At 47.2% G+C, this 26,038-nt stretch overlaps 1 long non-coding RNA gene across 1 annotated transcript; it reads left to right on the forward strand.

Moving 5' to 3' along the window:
• The first annotated feature begins 3,727 nt into the window (after positions 1-3,727).
• LOC126497034 (uncharacterized) lies at positions 3,728-16,864 on the forward strand. The gene is made up of 4 exons (XR_007590517.1): positions 3,728-3,810; positions 5,247-5,303; positions 10,721-15,773; positions 16,650-16,864. It is a non-coding gene; the product is annotated as an uncharacterized lncRNA (long non-coding RNA).
• Positions 16,865-26,038: the final 9,174 nt, after the last annotated feature.

The following is a 26,038-nucleotide window of genomic DNA, read 5'->3' on the forward strand; positions in this document are numbered from 1 at the left end:
CCTATATTTTTTTTTAATGTGGACATTGGGGATCCAAATCCAGGTCCTTATGCATGTGCAGTGAGTACTTCCCCAATTTTTTTTTTTCGAGACAGGGTTTCTCTGTGGCTTTGGAGCCTGTCCTGGAACTAGCTCTGTAGACCAGGCTGGTCTCGAACTCACAGAGATCCGCCTGCCTCTGCCTCCCGAGTGCTGGGATTAAAGGCGTGTGCCACCATCGCCCGGCTCCCAATTGATCTCTCGTCCCAGCACCCCAACTTGGTTGTTTTAAAGGTTGGAATATATTATTATAATACTTTACATAGTGTAACATGAGGGTGCTTGCTTGTTGGGGTTTCTGTCCTGCCTGGTATCCTACAGCCGGCAAGTCCCAAAGAAAATCACACAGAGATCTCCATAAGTTATAAAACTGATTGGCCCATTAGCTCAGGTTACTTATTAGCTCTTGTAGCTTATATTAACCCAAAATAGATAATATTCTTAACTATTTTGGCCACATGGCTCGATATCTTTCAGCTGGGCAGGTCACATCTTGCTTCTTGGTGGTCTGGGCTGGAATGGGGGAAGTGCTTCCTTCTTCCCAGAATCCTCCTGTTCTCCTTGCCCCACCTTTACTTCCTGTCTGGTTTTCCTGCCTATGCTTCCTGCCTGGCCAATTGGCGTTTATTTAAAACATGATTGACAGAATACAGACAATTCTCCTGCACCAACATAGTGCCCCCTACAGGATGATTACTGGGTAAATGACAGCCGTTGTTATTGCTGCTTCTGGGAGAGACCTCTGTGGGCACCATGGCTTCTGTTCTAGGACCTGGACCAGCACTAAGATGGTGCTGCTGACTTCCACTAATTGTGCCCAGGTTCTGTGTGGAGCAGCTTTAGGACATCTTTTCAAAAGCTGAGCTCCAGGCTGAAAACCAGAAGGCTGGGTCTGCCCCTCAGATCCCAAGGGACCTTGGACAATTAGTGAAAGCAGAGGTAGCATCTTTGTCAGTAGGCTTTTGACTCCAAGTAACAGAATTACTTGAATTACTTAGTACGAGGGTAACTAACCTTTATGTAATGCAGTTCCAGGAAGTTCAAAGAGGCCTTAGGGAGGCTGACCCAGTGAGTCAGGAGCCAGGGGCATCCTCAATTATTTTCCACTTTTTGTATACTAATTTTCTCTACATGAGGCAATCTGGGTTCATGGTCAAGACTGGTGCTTTTGGATAGGGGTAGTACCAGGCGCAGGAAACACAGAAGTTGCTGTCAGCTTGCTAGATTTCTGGTCTTGGCTGTTGAAGAGTAGGGCAGAGTTGAATGTGTTATCCACAAATTAAGTTTATTTTCACATTGAGCTGAAGGCAATGAGAACCAACGGAAATGGTAAGAGTTCTCTATCTTTGTGTGTTTGTTTTGTTTTGAGGGCAGGTTTTTTTTTTTTTTTTTTTGTAGCCGTGGGTGTCCTGGAACTTGCTCTGTAGACCATTTTGGCCTCGAACTCACAGAGATCCGTCTCCCCCTTGCCTCCTGAGTGCTGGGATTAAAGGCGTGTGCCACCACCTCTGTCTTTTATCTCCTGAAGGCAAGGCATAAATTTGCAATCCAGAAAGGGGCCTTCCCTGTGGCAGAGTGAGAAAGCTGCCATTCTATTTCCCTTGAGGTTTTTGCAACAAGGTCTCATGTAGACCAGGCTGATCTCAGACTTGCTATGTAGTGGAGAATGATCTGGAACTCCAACTCTTCCGTCTCCACCTCCCAAGTGCTGGTATTATAGGTGTGTGTTACCAGACTCGGGCTCAGCTAGCTTCCTTCCTTCCTTCCTTCCTTCCTTCCTTCCTTCCTTCTTCCCTCCCTCCCTCTCTTCCTCCCTCCCTCTCCCCCTCTCTTTCTGATAGTGTTTTCTCATGTTACCCAGGCTGGTCTCAGCAATCATGTCTCAGATTCCCAGATATCTTGGGGCTTCTGATGTGCACCCCTATACCTAGAGAAAAGCTACTCCTTTTGTTTGTTTATTTCAAGACAGGTTTCTCCGTGTAACCCTGGCTGTCCTGTAAGTTACTCTGTAGACTCAAACTCAGAGATCCACCTGCCTCTACTTCCCCAGTGCTGGGATTAAAGGGGTGTGCCACCACTGCCCAGTGACAAAAAAAAAAAAAAGCTACTCTTAAATACTTTTATTTTATGTGTATGAGTGCTATGCCTGCATATATATCTGTGCATCACACGCATGCCTAGTGCCTGAGGAGGTCAGAAGAGGGCATCAGATCCCTTGGAACTGGAGTTAAGGATGGTTGTGAAACACAGTGTGGGTGCTGGAACTGAACCTGGCTTTCTGCAAGAACAGCAAGTGCTCTTGACCACTGAGCCATCTCTCCAGCCCCAGAAAAGCTTTTCTTGTTATCCAAAGGAGGACTTAACACCAAGATGAATTTGCATAAATCAACTTTACTGAAGAGCAGGCAGCTCCCTTAGCTTCCTATACAAGCCTGCTAGTCACCTCTCTGCCGCCCTTCATTCCAATCGCGTCCTTTCCTTACAGGCGACATAGACTTTCCAAAGTCTAGCTGTCTCTCACTTCTTTTCTAAACTCCTGTACAATAGTGACAAAAAATCCGGCACCTTTTTAACCCCCCCCCCCAATCTGTGTGTCCCTGTGACCAGCTGCCCTCCACGCCCAACACCACGCCCTCCTTTCCACAACAGGCTACTTTCAAACTATGATCCGGACTAAATCCTTTCCTCTCTTCGAAAGGAAGTCAGAGGACAGGTGTAGTGATGCACTCCTTTAAGTTGGAAGCAGAAGCAGGAGGGTCTCCGTCGAGTTCGAGGCCAGCATGGTCTACCTAACAATTTCAGGTCAGCCCAAGCTATAGTGAGATCCTGTCTCAGTCGAGAATAAAAACAAACACACCCCCACCCCCACGTGCTTGTTAGTTTGGTCAAACACTTTCCTTGGCTGATGGGCCCTTGGTTTTCTTCTTCCATGCTTGCAAGGACGTCCTACGGTTCTGTCCTGCATCCTCTCTTGGGAATCTCTGGTTCTTAGTGTGTTCTCAACATAGCTGTTTCTCTCCGGAGGAGGGTTTTCACATCTGGATCTAAGAGATTAATTCCAATAAAATTCTGCCTTCCAAAAAAAAAAACAAATAAACAAAACAAAAACCTTCTGCCTTTAGATACTGAAGTGGTCAAGGCCTTATCTGAATGCTGTGGGTGGAATGGGAGTGAAAGAACAGAAACAAGGATAATGGCCACCATTTATTGGGAGTTTAATGTGTATAAGGCACCATGCTAATGGCCTAATGAGCATTATCTCATTTAATTTTCATAATCATCCTATTTTATTTTCTCAATTTTACATGGAGGTTCAGTGCAGCCAAACAACTCACCCAAGGCTCCTGAGCTGACAAGTGACTGATCTGGCAATCAAAGCTCAGCCCGCCTGACTCCCCGCACATCTGAATGTCCAGCACTGGGCCGAGACCCCATAGCCTAAATTACAAGAAGCGATAGGATCTGGACTTGGCCTCAAACACAGAGAGCTCTTTCCAGGCTGCAGGGCCGGCTTCCTGGAACGGCCAGGCTTGAACAATGAACAAGATTTGTTTTGCAGAGATGAGGAAAGGGCGGCCCAGAGATCAGAGGGACAAATGCAGAGGCTAGAAAGGTTAAAGTGTTGGGGAGGCGACCAACGGTTGGCTGTGACTGGGGTTCTGAGAGCAAGCCCTCCTGTCACTTCCCTCCCCGAGGAAGGACACACTACATGGCAGGGCTGCTAGGACACAATCTAGGCCTTGTGGAAGGGGCAGAGGTCTTGGAGAATGGGTATGTAGCTGGCATGCTTGGTATTCCTGGCCATGCAGAGATCTGTGACCCTTCACCCTTTCAGTGACATCCCAGAGCAAAGGTCATTGGCACGAGGGTGTGTGTGTGTGTGTGTGTAAAAGGATGAAATGAGCCTGTGTCTGGGCTAGAGCAGTGCCAAGAATGAGGAGCCCATCCCCCACAGAAGGATGCCTATGAACAGACCCGACCGTCTGGAGTCTCTGTTGAACTGAACAGAAAATGGGAGAGGCGTTTTTTTCCCAAGACCCTGGGCTGCTCATAATTGTGTTGGCTTTGAATCTTCTGCTAAATACCTGTGGTGGGCTGGGTAAGGCGGGCAGTAGGGTGACCCAGAGATAGAGCAGACAGACAGACAGACAGTAGTGAGAGGCATTATTCTTTGTGAGCTCAGTGGCCAACACAGCACTAGCTTTACCTGTGTGGCCTTTTAAAGCCGAGTGCCTCATGGTTTGTTTCTTTTTAGTATCTATCTTGTATCTGTCAATTCTGAAAGAAAATTTTAATATGAACTGCATACTCTTTGAAAAACAGTGGCAGCAAGACTTAAATTCTGTGGCTGGAGAGATGGCTCAGGGGCTAAGAGCACTTGCTGTTCTTGCATAGGACCCGGGTTCTGTTCCTAGAAACCACATGTTGGCTCACAACCACCTGTAACTCCAGTGCCCTCTTCTGGCCTCCATGAGCACCAGGTATATACATAGTGTATAGATGATATAGATATAGATATACATGCAGGCAAAACACACATACTCATAAAATAGTTACTTAGGGTAGATACTACTATCTCTTTTTATTTTTTTTTTCCAATACAGGGTTTGTAGACCAGGAAGCCTTCAAACTCAGAGATCCCCCTGCCTCTGTCTCCCAAGTGCTGGTATTAAAGGTGTGTGCCACCATGCCCAACTTATTATTTCACTTTAAGTCCATCACCATTTCTTATATTTTCTTGCTTGAGGAGGCCAGAAGGGACCTCAGTTCTGCCCTGCCACTGTCCACCTTACTCCTTTGAGGCAGGATCTCTTGCTGTCTGGAGTTGGACAGGCAGGCAGCAAATCCCCTCAATACTACTTTCTCTTCCTCCATAGTGCTGGGCTATAGATGCGAACAACTGTGCTGGGCCTTCACCAATGGTTATATCACATTTATTTATTTGCATGTCTACGAATGCTTGTGTATGTGTAGAGGAGGCCAGGGGACAGACAGCCTGCAGAAGGGGGTACCTTCATTACAATTTGTGGGTCCTTGGGATAGGGCTCAGTCATCAGCCTTGGTGTTTAGTGCTGGGCCATTTCAATTGCCTTCCACTGGTTTTATTCCTGTTTTGTTAACAACAGTATGAGGATCCAAACCCAGGTCCTCAGGCTCGTGCTCTCCCCTGCAGAGCCATTTCAGCCTCCTATTATCCTGTTTTACAGGAAGGAGAAAGAGGTGTCTGGAGTTTGACTCGTGCAGAACCACAACACTAACCACTGGTAAGAGGACTGCAAGTGTGTTCTTTGCTTACTGGGAAGAGGCATGAGGAGGGGCAGGAATTCAGCATGGCCCAATCCCTGAGGCTTTGTGAAGGAGGAAACTTGAAGGGCATCATGAACTGAAGCAAGGGCCCAGGGTTCCTTCAGAAGGGAGGCCTTAGAGACAAGGATATCAGATAGGCTGTGAAGGGGGTAACTTCGCCCCTCTCCCACAAGGAGGGTGAGCCTGGCACTTAGGAGAGTTGTCTGTTTCCCAACTTTGCCCCAGGCTGACTCTGCCTGTGCCCTCTTAACACAAAAGACCCCTTGTAGTCCCTGAAAGAGACCATCTGACTCAAGCTGGCTCCCCACTGTGGGGAAGGGGGGAGATCTGTAGTAAAGGGACCTAGAAATGAATTCCCAAATCAAGTACTCAGTTCCCCAGAAATGGCTTGCTGACTGTCGGAGAGCACAGACCTTCAGTGGCTTAAAGACCACAGAATGCAGTGAAAAGGGCACAAGGGAAGCAGATCCGGCTTGATCTGGATTTGAGACTCAGCAACACTAATCAGCTGAGGGGATTCTGGCAAATGGCCTAATCCTATTGCTCTTCAGTCTCCATCTGAAGACAGGTGGGCCCTTTGATTACATTACAATAAATACAGACTTTAAAGTAGCACATTAAAGTTACTGTTGCCAAATATTTTTATACATAACTTTGTAAAGGTGTATTCCACTTGTTTATGTTGTAGAATCTTTGCTTAACTGTGTAAAGGTGTGTTGCATTTGTTTAATTATGTAAAGATATGTTGCTGTTTTACCTTGCCTGCCTAAGGCACCTGATTGGTCTAATAAAAAGCTGGACAGCCAATAACAATGTAGGAGGTATAGGCGGGGAGAGTGAGTAGGAGGGGGAATTTAGGCTTGGGGGACGAAAGAAAAAGAGATACCAGGGGCCAGATAGAGAGGAAGCAGGAAATGTACTAAATGAAAGGTAAAAAGCCCTGGGGCAAAATGTAGATGAATAGAAACAAGTTAAATTAAGTTATAAGAGCTAATGGGACAAGCCTAAGACGAGGTTGAATATTCATAATTAAAAAAAAAAAGGACCCTTCCAGGCAGTTTAAATCCCAGCACTTGGGAGGCAGAGACAGTCAGAGCTCAGTGAATTTGAGGCCAGCCTGGGTCTACAAATCTAGTTCCAGAACAACTAGGGCTAACACAGAGAAATCCTGTCTCAGAAAACAAACAAACAAACGATGGGCCCCTTTGTGTGGTAGATGAAGCAAAGAGAAAAGAGGAAGAGGAGGGCCTGGAGAGATGGCTCAGTGGTTAAGACCACTGGATGCTCTTCCAGACTTCCAGAGGTCCTGAGTTCAATCCCCAGCAGTCATATGGTGACACACAAAGGTCTGATGCCTTCTTCTGGCCTGCAGGCAGACTTACAGGCAGAACACTATATATATAATAAATAAATCTTTAAAAGAAAAAAAAAGAGGAAGAGGATCTACTGGCCGCTAGATATAGTGATTCTAATATTTACTTCAGGGTTGGATGTTAAAGACTTGTCAAATCCAGGTCCCCCCACTCAGGAAAGATTCCTAGACAGTGGAGGGAAAAGAGGGTGGCAGATGAACACAGAGGGCTTCTGGTCTTGCTGCCTCTTCATTGTGCTAGAGCAACCCCACAAACCTCTCTAAACCCGTTTCTTAACTTTCACATGCCTCTTCAATTTAAGGGATACTCTGGAAGGCCATTCCTTATTTATTTATTTATTTATTTATTTATTTATTTATTTATATTTTTGAGACAGGGTTTCTCTATGTAATAGCCCTAGCTGTACTGGAACTAGCTCTTGTAGACCAGGTCAGCCTCGAACTCACAGAGCTCCGTCTGCCTCTGCCTCCCGAGTGCTGGGATTAAAGGCGTGCACCACCACCATCCGGCTAAGACAGATTCTTGTAGATATATTTCAAACCATGTGAGTGAGTGTTCTTCCTGTGTATATATGTGTGTACTGCATGCATGCCTGGGGCCCGAGGCCATCTGGAACTGGAGCTACAGATGATTGTGAACCACTATTGGGTGTTGGGAACCAACACAGGTCCTCAAGAGCAGCCAGTGCTCTGAACTCTTGAGCCATCTCACCAGCACCAAGAGATATACTTTTTAAAGTCTACATTTTAGGGCTGAAATTACAGCGGGAGATTGAAGCAGGGGATCGGAAATTCAAGACCAGCCCAGGCTACTAGACTCTCTCAACACACACACAAACACACACACAAAACAACAACAACACACACACACACACACACTGAGGGGTTGTGGGGGTGGACAGAGAGACAGGGAGACAGAGACAGAGAAATAGCAACCATAAAGTATACAAAATTTGGGACCCCTGTATTTGTGTTTGGCAAGAGAAGACAATTTCTCTGCCACCCAAGGAATTCCAGATCATGACGACTTTCCGGATGCGTTGGCACAGGTCTGCAATCCCAGCACTCCAGAGGCTAAGGCAGGAGGATCGAAAGTTGGAGGCCAGCTACACAGGGAAACCTTGACTCAAAAATCAAAACCAGGGCCAACCTGAGGGCACACTGGGTAAAGGCACTTGCTGCCAAGCCTGATGACCTCATTCTGGAAAACCCACGTGGTGGAAGGAGAGACCCAACTCTGGCAAGTTGTCCTCTGACTTGTACACTTACTGTGGCACACCCACAACCCCTCTCTCAGCACACAATAAATAAATTGTAATTAAATAATTAAAGACAAAGAAAACAAAAACTTGACCACTCCAGAGAAATGAACATCCAGGAAAGATAAAGCAAAGGGGGAAAAAAAAAATCAGAATTGGAGTTTCAGGATTCACGTTACTGAGGCTCAAATTATCTGTGGCTGTCTGCCGAGCAGCAGATATAAAAACCCTTAGCATAGTGTCCGGAGTTACCTAGGGGTACAGCACAAACCTGGGAGTCCAGCCGGTTGGTGAAGGGGGCTGGGAGCCCCGCCTTCAAAGTGCTTGCAAGTCTGTGGTTCCTGAGTTTTCCCTCCTCCTACCAGCCCCAATTTCCACTATATGTCTCTAGAGTCATTATAATGAATCATAAGCTAAAGTATGTTAAGTGCTCTGCCCAGTGTAGGAACACAGTAAACAACAACACGAATAACCGCGCTTGAGCTGATGCAAAGGTGACCAAATCTTGGAACAATATCCCGCCTCCACCCATCCCGGCTGGGACCCTAGTCCGGGTGAGCGCAGCAGCTGCTCAGCCAACCGCACTGCTGGCGGGCGCGGCGCGCGCGCGGGAGGTTGGTGCCCGGGCGGGGGAAAGTGAGCTGCGGGCTGCAAGCAGGAGGCCGCTAATGCAGTCGTCAGTTAATTAGAGGAGAAGGTTATGTCATTAACGGCGGGATCGATGTAAAGGGAATTAGGAGGCTCTGGCAGCGCCACCGCTGTACACTCTGTGCGGGCCAATTCAACGAAAATTCGATACGCATTAGCGCGCAGGAGCAGCAGCGGCCCAGGGCAGGGAACGCGGGCCTGGGACTGAGCCACGGACCTGACCCGGTGTCCTGGTGTGACGCCGGGGCCGGGTCCGAGTGCTTGTGAGGTGTGGTCCCTGCCGGGCCGCACCTTCGCTGGTCAGCATTAAACCTTCCAGCAGATCTTCCCCAGGTCACAGAGAAGATGCTCTGACCTCCCTAGACTAGCCCAGGCCCCCCTCGACGTCCCTCATCGCACTCGGTTCTTTGTGGCATTTATCAATGCCACTATATGGTCACCTGTGTAACTTCTGTGGCTTTCTGCCCACCAGACTGTCAGCCCCAGGACTGAGGATTGTGTCTGTCTTGTTTATCTACACAGTGCCTGGAATGCAGCAGGTGCTCAGTAAATATTTACAAAGAGTGAATTTTCTTAGCAATCTAAAGAACTGAAAGGAGAATTAAGGCTGGAAGAAAGGAATTAACTTTATCAAGATTACCCTGCTCTCCCAGATGCCCAACCTATTTGCTGGAACACATCTACTAATGTATCTGAATCTTGGTTTTTCCAGCTAGGGAAAAAAAAAAAAAAAAAAAAGAGCTACAGCCACCTTCTGCTAGGTGCCAGGGATTGTGCTAACGTTTTCTGTATGTTTGCCCCTGAATTAAAGTCATTTAATGAGGCAGGAAATTGACATTAGTTTGCCCTCACATTCGCTCCTCTTCGGTTACCATGTGACAGAGGCCCGCCCTCTCCCCTAAACCTGTCCACTCCTGAGCAGGCTGTTGCCCAGGCTCCCTTTCCAGTTGGCTCTGACTGAGGTTGGCCAAGGGGAGCCAACGGTACCAGATGGAAAGGTTCTGGGTTGGATCCGAACTGTCCCTCACAGGTCCACATTTTCCTTCCTTGCTTCCCTGCTTCTTCCCTCCCTCCCTCCCTCCCTGCCTTCCGTCCTCTTTTCTTTCTTACTTGTTAATTTATTTTAATTAAATAGTCTGCATGTATTATGTGTGCTGTGTGCATGAGTGTTGGATGTCCTGAAACTGAAGTTGTAGATTATTAGGAGCCACCAAGTAGGTGCTGGGAATGTAACCAGGTCCTCTTATAGAGCAGCAAGTACTCTTAACCACTGAGACATCTCTCCAGCTCCTGGCTCCGCTCGTGTTTTGAAGTTAGTTCCCCAGCTCTCCTATAGTGGGAGGCCCAGAAGGTCATAGTCAGCCTCTAGGAGTGGGCCTGTCTGACTTTATTTTCTGATCCTCCTCTCTTTTCTTCCTGGTCCTCAATGCCCCATGCTCCTACTGGGGCTAATTGAGACCCTCTGCATGCCTCCCTTCCATGACGGACTGAAACCCTCTGGTGCCTCCCCCTCCATGACAGACGCCCTCTGCATGCCTCCCCCTCCATGACAGACACCCTCTGCATGCCTCCCCCTCCATGACAGACGCCCTCTGCATGCACCCCTCCATGACAGACACCCTCTGCATGCACCCCTCCATGACAGACGCCCTCTGCATGCCTCCCTGTTCATGACAGACACCCTCTGCATGCACCCCTCCATGACAGACACCCTCTGCATGCCTCCCCCTCCATGACAGACACCCTCTGCACGACCCCCCTCCATGACAGACACCCTCTGCATGCCTCCCTCCCTTTAGGTTGTTTCTGTCTGCTACTGTAGTCACCGTGACATGAAATTAAATGACATAGAGGACAAAGGGGACAGAAGGCAACATACCCCTACCCTTGCTATTTTCTGACCCTGCTAATAACGTCACGTCAGTGAAGGCTTCTCTGTCACCTAAGCTGCCACAGTGTCAATTCCTTTGTATTAGACACTCTGCTTGGAATACTCAGGGTGAAATCATTTTCAGGATTACTATAAGAGCCATAGTTTGAATCTAGATCTTTCTAATCTTTTCTAACCTCACCTATTTAAAATTTCTCATAAAAGGTGGCAGCGGGACGGAATGAAAGAATGACAACGGCCTGACCATCCTACCGTGAGAGTTCGTCCCGATAATCTCCAAGACACCAGCTGTTGCTGAGACAAGGTCCTGCTGTATAGCCCTGGCTGGGCTGGAGCTCACTGTGTAGACCAGGCTGCCAGAAAGCCATCTGCCTCTGCCTCCTGAGCGCCTTAATCACAGATGTGAGCCCCAAGCCCAGCATAAGAGAGAGACTAGTTTTGAAGATAATGACGTCCCCGTGGTACCTCTTCATGAATGCTTACTGTGTTTTAAAAACTCTACTTTCGACAGGTGGTGGTGGCACATGCCTTTAATCCCAGCACTTGGGAGGCAGAAGCAGCCAGATCTCTGAGTTTGAGGTCAGCCTGGTCTACAGAGCAAGTTCTAGGATAGCTAGGGCTACAGACAGAAACCCTGTCTTAAAAAGCCAAAAAGAAAAAAAGAAACCCTGACTCTACAAACCAAAATCAACCAAAAAAAAAAACCCACAAAAACAAAACAACCCCCCCAAAACAAAAACCCTATACTTTTGATACCTAAAATTGTTTCCATCTATAAACAAACACAGGTGGTAATGTCATCTGCCCGACCTGGTTGTGCTGGCTTTTGCTTATTGTTTATTTTGTTTGTTGAGGGCAGTAGCACCTGTGGAAGCGGTCCTGGTTTACAAAAGAAAGGTGTCTTGAGCCTGGCGATGGTGGCGCACGCTTTTAATCCCAACAATCGAGAAGCAGAGACAGGCAGATCTCTGTGAGTTCAAGACCAGCTTGGTCTATAGAGCAAGTTTCAGGACAGGCTCCAAAGCTAGAGAGAGAGAGAGAGAGAGAGAGAGAGAGAGAGATAAGAAAGAGAAAAGAAAGAAAGGTGTCTGAGCCTGAAAGCCGGCTTCCCTCGTGGGTCCTGCCTGTCCCTGTCCCATGCCCTTCTATGACAGACTGTGATAGGGAGGTGTAAGCCAAACAAACCCTTTCATTCCCTCAAGTTGGTTTCGTTCAGTGTTCTATCACAGCAACAGAGGGCAAACTAGAACACTGGCAGAGCTGTGACAATGAGATGAACTAGTATATGCCAAGGACCAAACCGGCTGCTTGTTCAGTGGTCATTCTTTTTTTTTTAATATTTATTTATTTATTATGTATACAATATTCTCTCTGTATGCCTGAAGGCCAGAAGAGGGCGCCAGACCTCTTTACAGATGGTTGTGAGCCACCATGTGGTTGCTGGGAATTGAACTCAGGACCTTTGGAAGAGCAGGCAATGCTCTTAACCACTGAGCCATCTCTCCAGCCCGGTCATCCTTTTTTTTATATATATAATTTATTTTTATCTTGTGTGCATTGTGTTTGTCTGTGTGAGGGTGCCAGATCCCCTGGAGCTGGAGTTACAGACAATTGTGAGCCATCATGTAGGTGCTGGGAATTGAACTCAGGACTTCTGGAAGAGCAGCCAGTGCTCTTAAATGCTGAGCCATCTCTCCAGCCCACAATGGTTGTCCTGAGGAGTTTTTTGTGCATTTGGTCTTCTCAGCTAGGTCTGCCCACCCTGCCCCGGGAGGGCAGCAGAGGTGTCTTTCATTCTAGCGTGTTCTACTTAGCACATGGTAGACTCAGGGACTTGGAAGTCACAATCAGATGGCTGACCTGGCAGCTACAATACACAGAAGATGTGTGTAATGAACATTAGGTCTGACTGAATGCTCCCAAATCAATTGGCCCACCCCCTGAGACTTGGCTGGCAATGAACGGGGAGTGTGAGGTTCTTTTGACACATGTACTCAGGGCCTGATTTGAGCTAAGATGTCTGTTCAATGGTCCCCAGGGCAATTTTCTCCTGATTGAATTGCAACTTTCGATTTTAATGGAAAAGAAGCCAAGTGTAAAAGGCAGTTTTTCCCAGGAGCAGACATCCTTGTTCTGCTTTTCTTTCTGAATTTGAGGGGTGCCAATGCCCGTCATCTGCAAAGGGGCCCCAGGGATGGTAGTTTTCTGGGGACAGGTACACAGGTTGAAGTGGAAATTGGGGAGAGAAGTTTTTTATTTCTTCTCTTTTTTTGTTTTTTATCTATCTATCATTTATTTATTTATTTTGAGATTGAGCCTTACTATGTAGCCTTAGTTGGCCTGGAACTTTCTATGCAGACCATGCTGGCTTTGAAACTATGGAGATCCACCTGCCTCTGACTCTCAAGTGTTGGAACTGTAGGTGTGTGCCATCCTGCCCAACTCCCTTTTTTAAAAAATTTATTTGTTTTAAACACAGGGTTTCACTATGTAGTCCTGGCTTGCCTGAAACCCACAAAGATCTAACTGCCTCTGTGTCCCCAGTATTGAGATTAAAGATTTGTGCCACATGCCCAGTCCAGCCAGGGCTACACAGAGAAACCCTGTGTAGAAAAATTTTTTTAATTTTAAAAATCGCCCAAGCGATTTGTCCCTGTATAGGTGTGCCATGTCTGTTTCCGCTGGGCTGGACATGAATACAGTGGTCTTGAACCAGGGCAGCAGGGATCGTCCACAGAAAGCCGGCACTAGATCAAGCCTGTTAACATTCCCTTGGAGGCCTGGAGCCAGCACTTGGGAGAACGACAGAAGATCAGAAATTCAAGACTGTCCCTATATAGCAAGTTCAAGGCCAGCTTGAGCTACCTGAGACCCTGTCTGGAAAACAAACCAATGTTCCCTTGTGGATAGACGGGAAGAAGCTCCTTCGGGAGACCTCTCACACTGCACTCCTTCCCAGTTATGAGAGGTAAACAACCGGCTAGGTTGATTCTCTTTGGTGGTGTGGCTGTCCATTTCAAAGGGAACCTCCGTGATGCAGCTTTTCATGGGCCGTCTGTGGGGAAGGTGGTATTCAGTGGTGTGGCTGCCCAGCAGACCTTTCTGCCTTCCTTGCTGTTTATCCTCCTGGGAGTCATTCCTGCTCTTGTAAGTAATTCCACCATGATGGGATTTGATAGGCTTCTTTATTTCTCTCTCTTTCTTTCATTATTTCTTTTTCTTTTCTTTTTTTTTTGTTTTGTTTTTTTGAGATTGAGTTTCTCTGTAGCTTTGAAGCTATCCTGGAACTCACTCTGTAGACCAGGCTGGCCCCAACTCACAGAGATCTGCCTGCCTCTGTCTCCCTAGTGCTGGGATTAAAGGCATGTGCCACCACTGCCCGCCTAGGCTTGTTTCTTTAGTCTGTGGATACTCTCCCAACTCAGAGAGAATAGATGTGTCCTTATATCTCCCGGGAAAAGTCATTCAACAATGAAGTAAGAGTGGTCTTTTAGGAGCTGGAGAGATGGCTTAGTGGTTAAGAACACTGGCTGCTCTTCCAGAGGATCCAGGTTCAATTTCCAGCATCCACAAGGCAGCTCATAACTGCCTGTAACTTCAGTTTCAGGGGATCTAACAATTTAGAAAAAAAGAAAAAGAAAGGTTCTTTAATAACTCACCATCAGAACCAGTGGCACATGCCTTTAATCCCAGACACAAAGGCAAGTAGATGTCTGTGAGTTTGAGGCAAACCCGGGCTACACAAAGAGTTCTAAGCAGGCCTGGGCTTCAGAGTGAGACCCTGCCTCAACAGTGAACAGTGGTGGCACAGATGCCCCATTAGGGTGGTACGCTCAAGAGTCCGCCTTTTCTCACGCTTTGACCAGTTGTAGGTCTCTGCATTAACTGCTGCCCACTGAGGAAAGACGTTTATCTCGCCAGCGTTAAGTGCGACACTAGTCAATGGGTAGACACACTAATATTAAACAGGGAGTCTGACAAGCTGACCATCTAGCAAAACGGCAGTAGTAGAACACGTTCTCACCCCCACCACAACCTATGACATCCCAAGTCATGGCCTTTTGAAAAGTTTACATTTCCTTCCTGTGGGGCAGATCTCAGACCCAGTCAGAGAGTGGTTAGTTACCCCCATAACCTTCATGCCACTATTACAGCAGTGGGCATATCTTACCTGGCAGTTCAGTAGTCAGAGTTCACCACTAAATAACAAATGCCATTGATGACCTTTCACCCTTAGTGACCTGCTTGGCATCTTCCAACACTATGAAAGGAAGCCAGCCTGGAGGAAGGTGTCAGGTCAGTTCCAGCGTGATGTCACTATGCCCTGCAACTGAAATACGTTGTGTCTTCGGCAAGCAGTTCTGGGTAACCAAGAATAATGGCAATAGCCTGAGAACTTAATGTTTACTTTTTATAGATGACACTGATATTCAGGGAATTAGTTTATCTGTCAGGGCACAGTGGACGGTAATGGAGCTGGCCTCGGGCTTCTCTGAAGGAGCCGAAAGTCTGTACTCTTTGTTAACATGCTCTTTGCCTCCCGTTAGGGTGTGAGCCTCACCCAGAGTTGGTGAAATCCTAGCTCCCTCCCCTTGTCTGACTTGGTCTCTTGTGATAGACGTAAAAGCTTTTTGTTCATTCTGCCTGCATTTTCCAGCTCAAGATGAAAGAAGAGTGACGGGCTCAGTAAGTGTTAGCGGTTATTAATATTGTATTGTCCAGGTTCTTTCTGGCAGCCAGGGAGGTGATTCCCCAGGCCATTGCTAGCAGTGAGTACTTAGAAGTGTTCTTGAATGAAGGAGACCAATGGGTTGGGAGTTTGGAGAGTAAAGTTGATCTAGGAAAAAGCTGAAAAGGGAGAGTGTAGGGAGCCTGGGGAGGGAGCAGTGGGGCAGAGGAAGCAGTTGGCAGGATGCCAGACTGCACTTTGCCTTTGGTGTGGCCGTCCCTGAGGGTTGGGAGGTGGGGGGGGGTTAGCCCCTCTACTCCTGATTGGTCAGATCTCCTTGCTTTAGGCCTCATTTCTTCCCTTTCAGGGCAGAGGGGAGATTGAAGCTTGTGGTTACATAGAGCCCCCTGGAATTCTTCCAGGAAGAGGGTGAAGCGTGCCTTGAAAACCAAGACTCGAGTCCTATGTGGGTCAGGAGCTGTGCATGCCAGGCACACTACACTCACGCTGCTGGAGAGCTTCCAAATCAGCCAGATGTCAGTGCACATCTCAGCATCCCCGCTCTTGCAACTGTGTGACTTTGTGCAGGTAATGCATGCGTCCCGTCCTGTTCAATAAGGTTGATAAGTAGCGCCCACCGTCCAGGTGCTTTTGTGAAGGCTTCGTGGGCGAATGCATTTAAAGGCTTAGCATGGTGCCTAATCAATAGCCTTATTACTGTTCTTGTTATTATTAAGTGTTGTTAGAATTTGATGTCCCGTTGGCATGAGCTCATGAATTCTCCAACCTCTTCCTCTTGCTCCTGTCTCTCCAGTCCTGGAGAATATGAGTCAAGTGCACTCAATGGCTCTACATGCCTTGACTTCTAGTGAGTCAGCCCTTCTGGTACCTCTGGGCAGCCCCAGGACGATAGCAACTGTCCCTCCAGGATTCTAGGATGACCTGTTTGTCCCACATCACGGGAAAGACTGATACAAGCTTTATCTGAGTCACATTCCATTACGGGATTAAATCAGACTTGTTCTAGTTGCTGCTGTAGGCTGGGTTCCCATCAGCGGTTATTGCCTTTGGCCCAATCTGAGGTCATCACACTTCTTTGTACCCAAGGGATCCACCCCGCCTCAGGCAGAGGAGGAGGAGAGGTCCTGGCAGTCAAGGAGAATTCAGTTAGCAAGCACTACCTAAGTGTGGCTACCTACAGACAGGCACATGAGGGGCAAGTAGGAGAAAGGAAGGCTCCAGACATCTGCCTAGCCAGCTCTCTCAAATGACAGTTGTATGAGGGCAATGAACAAGGGGCATCAGCAGAGAGGTAAAGGGGCAGAGGAATAACTGTGCCCAACTGCAGAATAGTGGTTAAATTTCTCCGAGCTTCAACTTCTTAGGACATTAGCGATTACTAAAAAGAGTTAATCCAAATGGAAACACACATTAAAGGATGTTTGTTTGTTCTGTTTTCTCAAGACAGGATCCAAGGGAGTCCAGACTGGCTTCAAGCTTGCTACAGTGACCTTAAATTTTGGATTGTCCCACCTCCCAAGCGGGACTTCCGCGCGTGCTTACACAGTGCTGGGTATTGGATCCTCCAGGCATTCATTCTATCGGCAGAGCTCCACTCCCTGCCTGAGGTGGTGGAAATAAGTGTGGGTGGTGGGTGGTTGGGTTTAGCTCTTGGCTTGGTTGCCTCCTGACTTTTTTTTTTTTAATTAAAAAACAAAAACAAAAATCGGAGTGTAATTATGTAGCCCAGGTTGGAACCCACCATCCTTCCGCCTCGATTTCCTAAGTGCTGAGGCTACAGATGTGCAAAGCCGAGCTAGACTTGCCCGCTGGCTTTGTACCGTTCTTCCTCATTTTTCCAAGCCTCGGCTTCCTAGGTATTAAAAGGCGAGAACATCTCCCTCCACGGGTCGTTGGAAGGATTAGCAGAAACTAGACATACGATATAGTTGGCACTCGCATGCATGTGCATACATACAAACCCCAAACGATGCCCAATGAAACAACTTGTGTTTTCTTTTCCTTAAGGTGGTACAGAGAGGAGAGGAGTGTTTCTCCACCACTGACAACCCACACAGCCAACCCCAGTGCGGTATCAGCACCACAGAGATGTGTTTATATCGCAGGCTTTGCTGGGTCAGCAAGATGGCTCAGTGGGACCCAGACAGATCCCGGGAATGCAGTCAGACAGGGAAAGGGGCCTCAGAGAAGGATCGACAGTAAAAATGGCAGTCTCCCTCCCAGCTTCTTCTTTGCCATCTTTGCCAGGTTCAAAGGAAACTCCAATTCCCCAAACCCCAGAAGGCAGTCCAATGGGCTCAACCTGGGATTTCTGGAGATCAGATCAAAGCCAGCCTTCCTCAGGAATTTGTGAAAATGGTTCTCATGCACTGATGGAGTCATTTCCCTTACCACTGGCAGAGAGACATCGGGGCAGAGGGACATGGGGCAGAGGGACATCGGGCTACCTGTGGTGCCTTAACGATGCTCATTCTGGACCCCAGGCTCCCTCAGTATCACAAGTACCTGTTAAACAGTTCAAAGTTCATACTGTCCTCCTAGCCCTTGTCACCTCCTTCCCTACCCTAAAACTCCCTCCAGCTCAGTTCATGGGCTTCCCTCCCCTGGCTTCTCTCTCTCTCTCTCGCTCTCTCGCTCTCTCGCTCTCGCTCTCTCTCTCTCTCTCTCTCTCTCTCTCTCTCTCTCTCTCTCTCTCTCTCCCTCTCTCTCCCTCTCTCTCTCTCTCTCTCTCTCTCGCTCGCTCTCGCTCTCTCGCTCTCTCTCGCTCTCTCCTCTGCTCCTGCTCCTCTCACTCTATCTTCTCTAGTCTTTCTCCTTGCTGCTCGTCCCTCTCTTGCAGATAACCCTGGTCAGATCCAGTCTGCCGACCATGCTTCTTTCTCTCTCAGCTCTAGACCCTTCCAGACGCCTCCATCTGTTCTCTCTCTCATATCGACAATAAAAACCTTCCCTTTATGTATCACAGAACAGTCACGTCATCAGATATACAGTCTTGATTTGAATTAAAGACCTGGTGGGGTTTTCTCCTGCCAGTGGGTCCCATCCATAGATCCAGGCTAGTCAGGTGTAGTCAAGGCTTGTCCTGAACACGTTTACATAAAGATACGGGTCTATCGGTTTCCCTTTCTTTGTTTAAACTGATGAACCCAAAATGGGGGAAGAGGACCCATCCCAGGCCACCAAAACCACTTAAAACCCCCAGCACTCCAGTCTCCTTTCAGCTCTGTGGGGAGTTCTTTACTCTGTATGTTTTATCCCGTGTGTGTGTGTGTGTGTGTGTGTGTGTGTGTGTGTGTGTGTGTGTGTATGCTTCTTTGCTTCCAATAAAGGTTGTTATAAAGCTGTCTACCGTGTCTGAGATTTTTCCTGACTTTTAATATTTTAATTAGCTAAGAAAACAAACTCAATTAAGACCTCTAGATGTAACAAAGGCATTTGCCTCCAAGCTTAATGACCTGAGTTTGTTCCCTGAAGTCCACAAGGTAGAGAAAGAGAACTAACTCCTGCAAATTGTCTTCTGACCGCCACACAGGAGCTGCCTAGAAAGTGTGTGTGTTGTGGGTGGTAGTGGTGCATGCCTTTAATCCCAGGACTTGGTAGGCAGAGACAGGTGGATCTCTGTGATTTCAGCCTGGTCTACAAAGTGAGTTCCAGGACAGGCTCTGAGGGGGGGGGGGTTGTGTAAGAACAGAATAAAAGTTTTTTTTTTTTTTTTTTTTTTTTGCATCTGGAAAGACAGCTCAGCAGTTAAAGGCACTTCCTGCTCTTGCAGAGGACCTGGGTTTGGTTCTTAGTTGGTTCTTAGCACCTATATGATAGTTAACAACCGCCTTAACTCCAGTTCCAGAGCCTATAGCTCCCTCTTCTGGCCGCTGAGGGTACTGCACATATGTGGTACACAGTATATACTCATGCAAAACACCCATATATATATAAAATGAAAGTTTAAAAAAAAGTTAAAAACCCTCTTTGCTAAAGGTTACTTGCTCTTCACTTAGGGCCACAAGGGAACTAAAAAGACCTGACATCTCTACTCTTATTTTATGCCTTTCTCTTTTACTTCAGATCCTTGTTCTTGCTTAATGCACCTAGGGATATTAACCACTCAGGGAGTGTCTCTACCTAACCTAGCTTGTCCTCTTCAATGCTGAAGGCACAGAGATAGGTCAATGCCCCACACCTGTATTCCCCTTAGATTCTAGGAAGTAAAACCTGGTGGCACCGGGAGTCAAACATCCCTCAGCTAAGGGTAGCCTCCACGGTATCAACTCTGATCACACAGCGGAAGTAGTTACCCCCAGAAAACCAGCTTGCCTCCTCGAGCTGTATGACTTCTTCCAAGGTGGGACAAAGATGAAGGAAAGCACACCTTGGCCGGGACTGTGCAGTCAAGCACAGCTCTCACCCCTGCCCTGCTTTTTTATGTAGACCTGAAGCTCCTGTCGACCTACTGAAGACAAGTTTGGGGTCATGGAGTCCAGTTTATCTGACCCTTTATCTGTTCTTCTCTACGTGAAAATGCTGGTTAAATTGCACTTTCCTGCTTTTGCTATTGTAGCCCCTGGTCCAGATGAAGACGCCCTTGGCCATTCAGGGAACAGTTGAAGGAGGAATCCAACTGAAGATGGTCAGACTTGAGCGACTTTTCTCTCTGACTCCAGATAAAGAGCATCGTTTGGGTCCGAGTTGCCTGCCTAGACTCGCAGATCTTGGGAAGTGTGAGAGCGCCCCACAAGCCCACTTAGGGCGTTATGGTTTTCAGTGACTGCTGGGAGTATCCTCTGCCGTCTTCCTCAGGGGGAAGGAATCACTCAGTGGGAAACTGAAGTTCCCAGAAAACAAAATGGCTCTTCCTGTGCTAAACGCCCTGCAGGGCTGATTGAATGATTGCAGTTGTGCAGTTGTGGAGACCTGGGATGCTACAGGGCCAGAGCCAAATTACCTGGGGCTATCTTTAGCTTCCTAATGGCCATTATTGCCCTCTGTGTGTGAGCTTGCATCCTTGTTACTAAGAGGTAAATCCTTCTGGAATGTACTAACAGACTACTAGCTTCCCCCAACTCAAGGGCCAAGAATGCCATCAGAGAACCCCTGAGGCTTACAACGGATCTTTCTGCTTTGCTGCGACTGGAACACTCCCTGTTTTCCCCAGTATATTTTTAAAGTACCTTGATTTATGATTCTCTTCATTCTGCTATTATAAAAATGCGACAAACCAGCTGGACTGGGGTGGTGCATACCTTTAATCCCAGCACTTAGGAGGCAGAGGCAGGCAGATTTCTGTGAGTTTGAGGCGAGCCTGGTCTATAGAGTGAGTTCTAGGACAGCCAGGACTACATAGAGAAACCCGGTCTTGAAAAAAAAAGAAAACGTCATGGGGGCTGGAGAGATGGCTCAGCAGTTAGGAGCATTGACTGCTCTTTCAAAGGTCCGGAGTTCAATTCCCAGCAACCACATGGTGGCTCACAACCATCTGTAATGAGGTCTGGTACTCTCTTCTGGCCTGCAGGCACACACAGACAGAAAATTGTATACATAATAAATAAATAAATATTTAAAAAAGAAAGAAAGAAAAAAGTCACACACCCGGCTGGGTGTAGTATTGAAGCATATGCCTTTAATCCCAGCATTCCAAAAGAAGGCAGTTTGCGGTCATCTTGGTCCAGATAGCGAATCAAGCTAGCCAAGGCTACATGGTGAGACCTTGTCTCAAAAAACAAAACGAAACAAACCCCCAAAGCAGCAACAAAACCTTCATGAAACTGTCGCCACACTGGCACATGGTATCTGGGGTAACCTAAATCCGTTGCCTAGCCATGCTCCGGAACATTGAGAACAGCTTTCCTATAGGTTGCTAATTTCCTTACAGCAGCGCCAGTACAATCCCTGTTTGACAAGACTTCTGTTGCCCCATTCCTGCCCTGTCAGGAGTTCAACCCCCATCTGAATCCGGAATCCCCCCCCCCCTCCACGTCCTTTACTCCTTAAAATCCTGCCCCTGAGCTCAATGCTCTCTGATCCAGCCTCGGTGTTAGAGTGGGCGGAGAGTCCAAGCTCGAGCTTGAATAAGGCTCTTTGCTTTTGCATACAAACTCGGTCTCCTGGTGGTCTCTGGGGGGCTCATGACACAAACATAACACCAGCTCTGCCCTGTATTCCCAGTCCTTGGGATATTGTCAGTCTTTTGACAAGCCACAGGTTTTTTTTCTTTCTTTCTTTCTTTCTTTCTTTCTTTCTTTCTTTCTTTCTTTCTATCTTTTTTCCTTCTTTCTTTTTTTCTTTCTCTCCCCCTCTCTTTCTTCTCTGCCCCCCCCCCCTGCCAGAGGGTTTTTCTCTGTGTAACCCTGGCTATCCTGGAACTCTTTCTGTAGACCAGAATGGCCTCCAACTCAAAGATCCACCTGCCTCTCTGCCTCCTCAGTGCTGGGATTAAAAGCGTGCGCCATCACCACCTGGACAAATTATAGTTTCTTATGACTCGTTTTATTTTTGAGACAGGGTCTCGCTGTAGCCCTGGCAGTCCTAGAACTTGCTACATAGACTAGGCTGGCTCCTAACTCACAGAGATCTGTCTACCTCTGCCCCATAGAGGGCTGGGATCAAAGGTGTGTGCCACTACACCCAACCGCTTGTTTTACTATTGCAAGTAAATGTTCCCTTTTTACTTAAAATAATACAAATGCTACTTTCTGTGCTAGAATCTAGCAGTAGCAGGGTAAAGAGGAATGCAAAACAGCTTATCAAGGAGAGGTCTGGTTCATTCTCCCTTTGCTTTGCTTTTTAAAAGGAATTTCAAAAATATTTTATGTGTGTGTGTGTGTGTGTGTGTGTATGAATCTATATATGTGTACTGCATTTATGCCTGGTTTCTGAGGAGGTCAGAAGGAGTTTGGGATTCTCTGAAACTGGAGTTACAGATGACTGTGGGCTGTCACATGGTTGCTGGAACCTGAAAGCCATTCCTCTGCAGAGTAGCCATTGCCCTTAACTATGGAGCCAAGCCGTCTCTCCAACCCCATTTCCTCGCCGTACCTGGGTGTAGGCTCTTCTGGCTGTCTGGCCTGCCTGACAGGAAGCTTACTGTGATCAAGCTCAGCTTGTCGCCCCAGCAAGGGAGTTCCCCCTGGGTCATCTTCCTTGGACAGAGGAAAGGGCCGAGCCACAAGTGACGTCAGCCCAATCAATGCCTCCTCTTACAGTTCTTAGCAGTGACCTGGGAGGTGAGGCAGCCTTAAGGGGAACCTGATTAATAGGGATGAGAGACACTGGGAAGTGGGGAAGGTGCACAGGCTGGGAGCCCCAGGAGCAGAATCGACAAGGAGGCATCCGATTACATGCTGGGGTTATTACCTTGGGGAGAGGGAACTGGACAAGCCTGCCTTTCCATTATGCAAAGAAAGGGCTTTTCAAGTAAATTTCCATTTAAGTAGGAGTTTAGACCATGAAGATGGGGCCATAATAGCTCTGATGGGCACCACAGCTATTAAAAATACATTTTCCCCTGCGCTCGGGCTGCCTTGTCATCGTCTTATCGTTTATCCCTAGACGACTGTGACTTGACCGTGCCCAGCCATCTGGGAAGCAGGTTAACATTGATCTCTATTTTCAACTTTCAAATTCTTCGACATACACAGTGGATAAAATCGACATGGTTGACACAGCCCTCTGATGTTCCAGAATGTGATATAACCTAAAGGTTGGGCTGGGGAAGGAGGGGCATGGTGGGTAGGAGGAGAGCTCTCTGTTCTTAGTCATTGTCGGTCTCCTTATGCCACCTTGTGCCGCACATTTGGGTCCTCGGACATACATGATGTGCCTTTAGCTCAAGGCACTCAATCTATTGGTTCTGCTGCCTGGATTCTTCCCCTGCGCTACCAGGCTGACTCCTACCCATCCTTCAGGTCTCTGTTGGAACCCGATTTCTTCAATGAAGCCTTCTTGACAGACTTCCCGGGCCAGGTGAGGGCCTCATGTCTGTTCCATATTGTTGCATAATAATCTGCTCCTGCCGAGATCTCAGAGATGAACTCAGCCTTGCCTGGAGTCAGTTCTGCGTTTCAGGCCCGTTGTCTTGCTGCTGGCGCACTGGCAGGCTTTGCAGAGCCTCCGCCAGAATGGCAGGGGAAGCAGGGGCAGAGCGATGTCTGGTCGAGCTAAGAAGCGAACCTGGTGCCTGCTTGTGTGGTGTCTGCAGGGCAGCGAGAGGGCAAAGGTCAAAGCTGCATGGTCTCTCATGGCCAAGGCTCACAAGTGACATCACTCCCTGTTAGCGTAGTCTCTTGGTTGGAGCAAGTCACAGAATTAATGGAGACTCAAGGGAAAGGATGCAAATTCACCTCCTGAGAAAAAGTCACACTATATAGGGGCACATAAGCAAGATCGGGAGGACTTGTGGCCTCTTCGCTCCCAACCTAGCACAGGCCTCCCTTGTAGCTTTTCCCTCCATGTGTCTCTTATAACTGTTTTCAGTTTTTGTTGTTGTTCTGGCAGACCTTAAGCTCCTGCCTCCACACCCTACGTGCCGGGATGACAATCACGTCACCACATCTGGCTTGCTTTTGTTATTTTTGAGACAGGGTCTCACTCTGTATCCCAGACTCCTCTGGAACTCACTGTAGAATGCAGGCTAGCCCCCAGTTCACAGCCTACTTCAGCTTCCCAAATGTTGGGAGTGTGGACAAGAGCCATCATACGCAGCCTCTAACTATTATCACCGAAGGCTTCCTTGTGTGATTATTTATTGTCTTTCTCCCTCATGATACAGCAATGTCTGTAAATGTGGATTCATCTTGCTCTTCGATCTATCCCAAGAGCTTGAGTAGGTAAGCGGTTATTGAATAAATAGACCACATGCAGACACACACACACACACACACACACACACACACACATACACACACAGCCCAAGTCACTGACCATGACACTGAGAACTGACTTAGGGACCTGGGAACTGACTTGCTGGGAACTGACTGTTCTTTCTTTTCTTATGGAGTTTAGACTTAGTGAGTTCTTTCCGGCAGCAGCCAGCTCCCACTGTACATTGGTCTCAGGACTTTTGAGCTAAAGTGTTTCTAATTCAGCAGGCAGGATGGAGGGATGAAGGGAAGAGCTCCACCTGCCGGCCGGATTCAGGATTACAACAGGAGACAGCATTGGAGTTTTGCCGAGGATCTCAGGTATCATCAACCTTGTGCACATGACAACGGAGGCACACAGTTTCCAGGCCTGGTTTCTTTACTTCAGAATGTCTGGACAGTCCCCATATTATGTCATCCTGATTTCTTTTTCTTTTTTTGTCATCCTGTTCTTTTAAAGAATACCAGGCTCTCCTAGTGTATACCTCTCTCATTGTCATGGCGAATCTATAAGATGGTTTTTGTTTTGGTTTTGTTTTTTTTTTTGGTTTTTCGAGACAGGGTTTCTCTGTGGCCTAAGATTTTTTTTAGCATCTGAAAAAGAACACAAGGTCTATTTCATAGCAGCCTATAACATTTGAAAACAATTTGTAGATGGAAACTATAAATAAGAAGGAATAGTATCGACCAGCAGGTTGGCTCACTGAGTAAAGGTGCTTTTCAAAGAACCCGATGATCTGAGTTAGGGCCCTACAACTCACTTGGTGGAAGGAGAGAACTGACCCCCCCCCAAAGGTTATCCTGTGACCTCCACAAGTGTACACAGCAGGTGCACACCCACACATGTAACCACAAGCACAATCGATTAATTAAAAATGTAAGGAAAATTTAAAAATAAAAATATCACAAACTTAACGTTATAAAAATATAGTAGAAGAATACAGACATTCGGTGTGCAGGCCTTGAGGTCACCTCACCTAAATTATCACCTGAGGTTGTTCTCTACCGGGTGATATGGGGATAAGGATACTTGTTTGCAGGAGGCCAAAAGGATTGCATATGTCAAGGTCTTCTGCCATGATCCCTGAGCCTTAGGTGCAGGAGTTATGTTCTAGTTCTAGATGTTATCGGCTGGGGCTCTTGTTCTCTGCCTTTTGATTGGCTGTGGTTTTCTTTAATAATCTTTATCTGTTGAAAAGAGAAGTTTCTTTAAATTATCTCAAAGGTAGGCACGGAGCTGGTGGAGATGGTTCAGTGAGTTAAAGTACTTGCTGCCAAGCCTGAACCCCTGGGTTCAACCCCAGGACCTACATGGTGGAAGAAGGAAAGTCACTCCCTACAAGTTGTCATCTGACCTACACACACACACACACACACACACACACACGACACTACATGTAATAAAGACAGTTCAAAGCCATGTGTGGTGGCATATATCTACTAACTGCAGCACTTAGGAGGTAGGGGCAGGAAGGTTAGGAGTTCAGAGTTATTCTTGGCTACTTCGGGAGGAGTTCAGAACCAGACTGTACAACATGAGATTTTTGTTTCAAATGAAAAGCTGGAAATCTATTTTCAGTAAAATATGTTATTGTAAATTTAAATTTTATCATTAAAAATTAAATTATCTTTTCACCCCTTATCAAAGAAATGTCTGTGACTTTGAGGCCAGCCTGGTCTACACAGAGAATTCCAGGACAACCAGTGCTACAAAAAGAGACTTTTATCTCAAAAAGACACCAAACTAAACCCAAAGAAAAAAATCCAAAGAATAATAAACTAGCTCAAAAATTTCCCAAGGTGGGGCTGGAGAGATGGCTCAGCGGTTAAGAGCACTGCCTGCTCTTCTGGAGGTCCTGAGTTCAATTCCCAGCAACCACATGGTGGCTCACAACCATCTGTAAGGAGGTCTGGTGCCCTCTTCTGGCCTACAGGCATACACGTAGAAATTGTATACATAATAAATAAATAAATAAA

The sequence above is a fragment of the Alexandromys fortis genome, unplaced genomic scaffold, assembly GCF_014885135.2.
Source record: "Alexandromys fortis isolate MF-2015 unplaced genomic scaffold, M_Fortis_MF-2015_v1.1 scaffold_25, whole genome shotgun sequence".
NCBI lineage: Eukaryota > Metazoa > Chordata > Mammalia > Rodentia > Cricetidae > Alexandromys > Alexandromys fortis.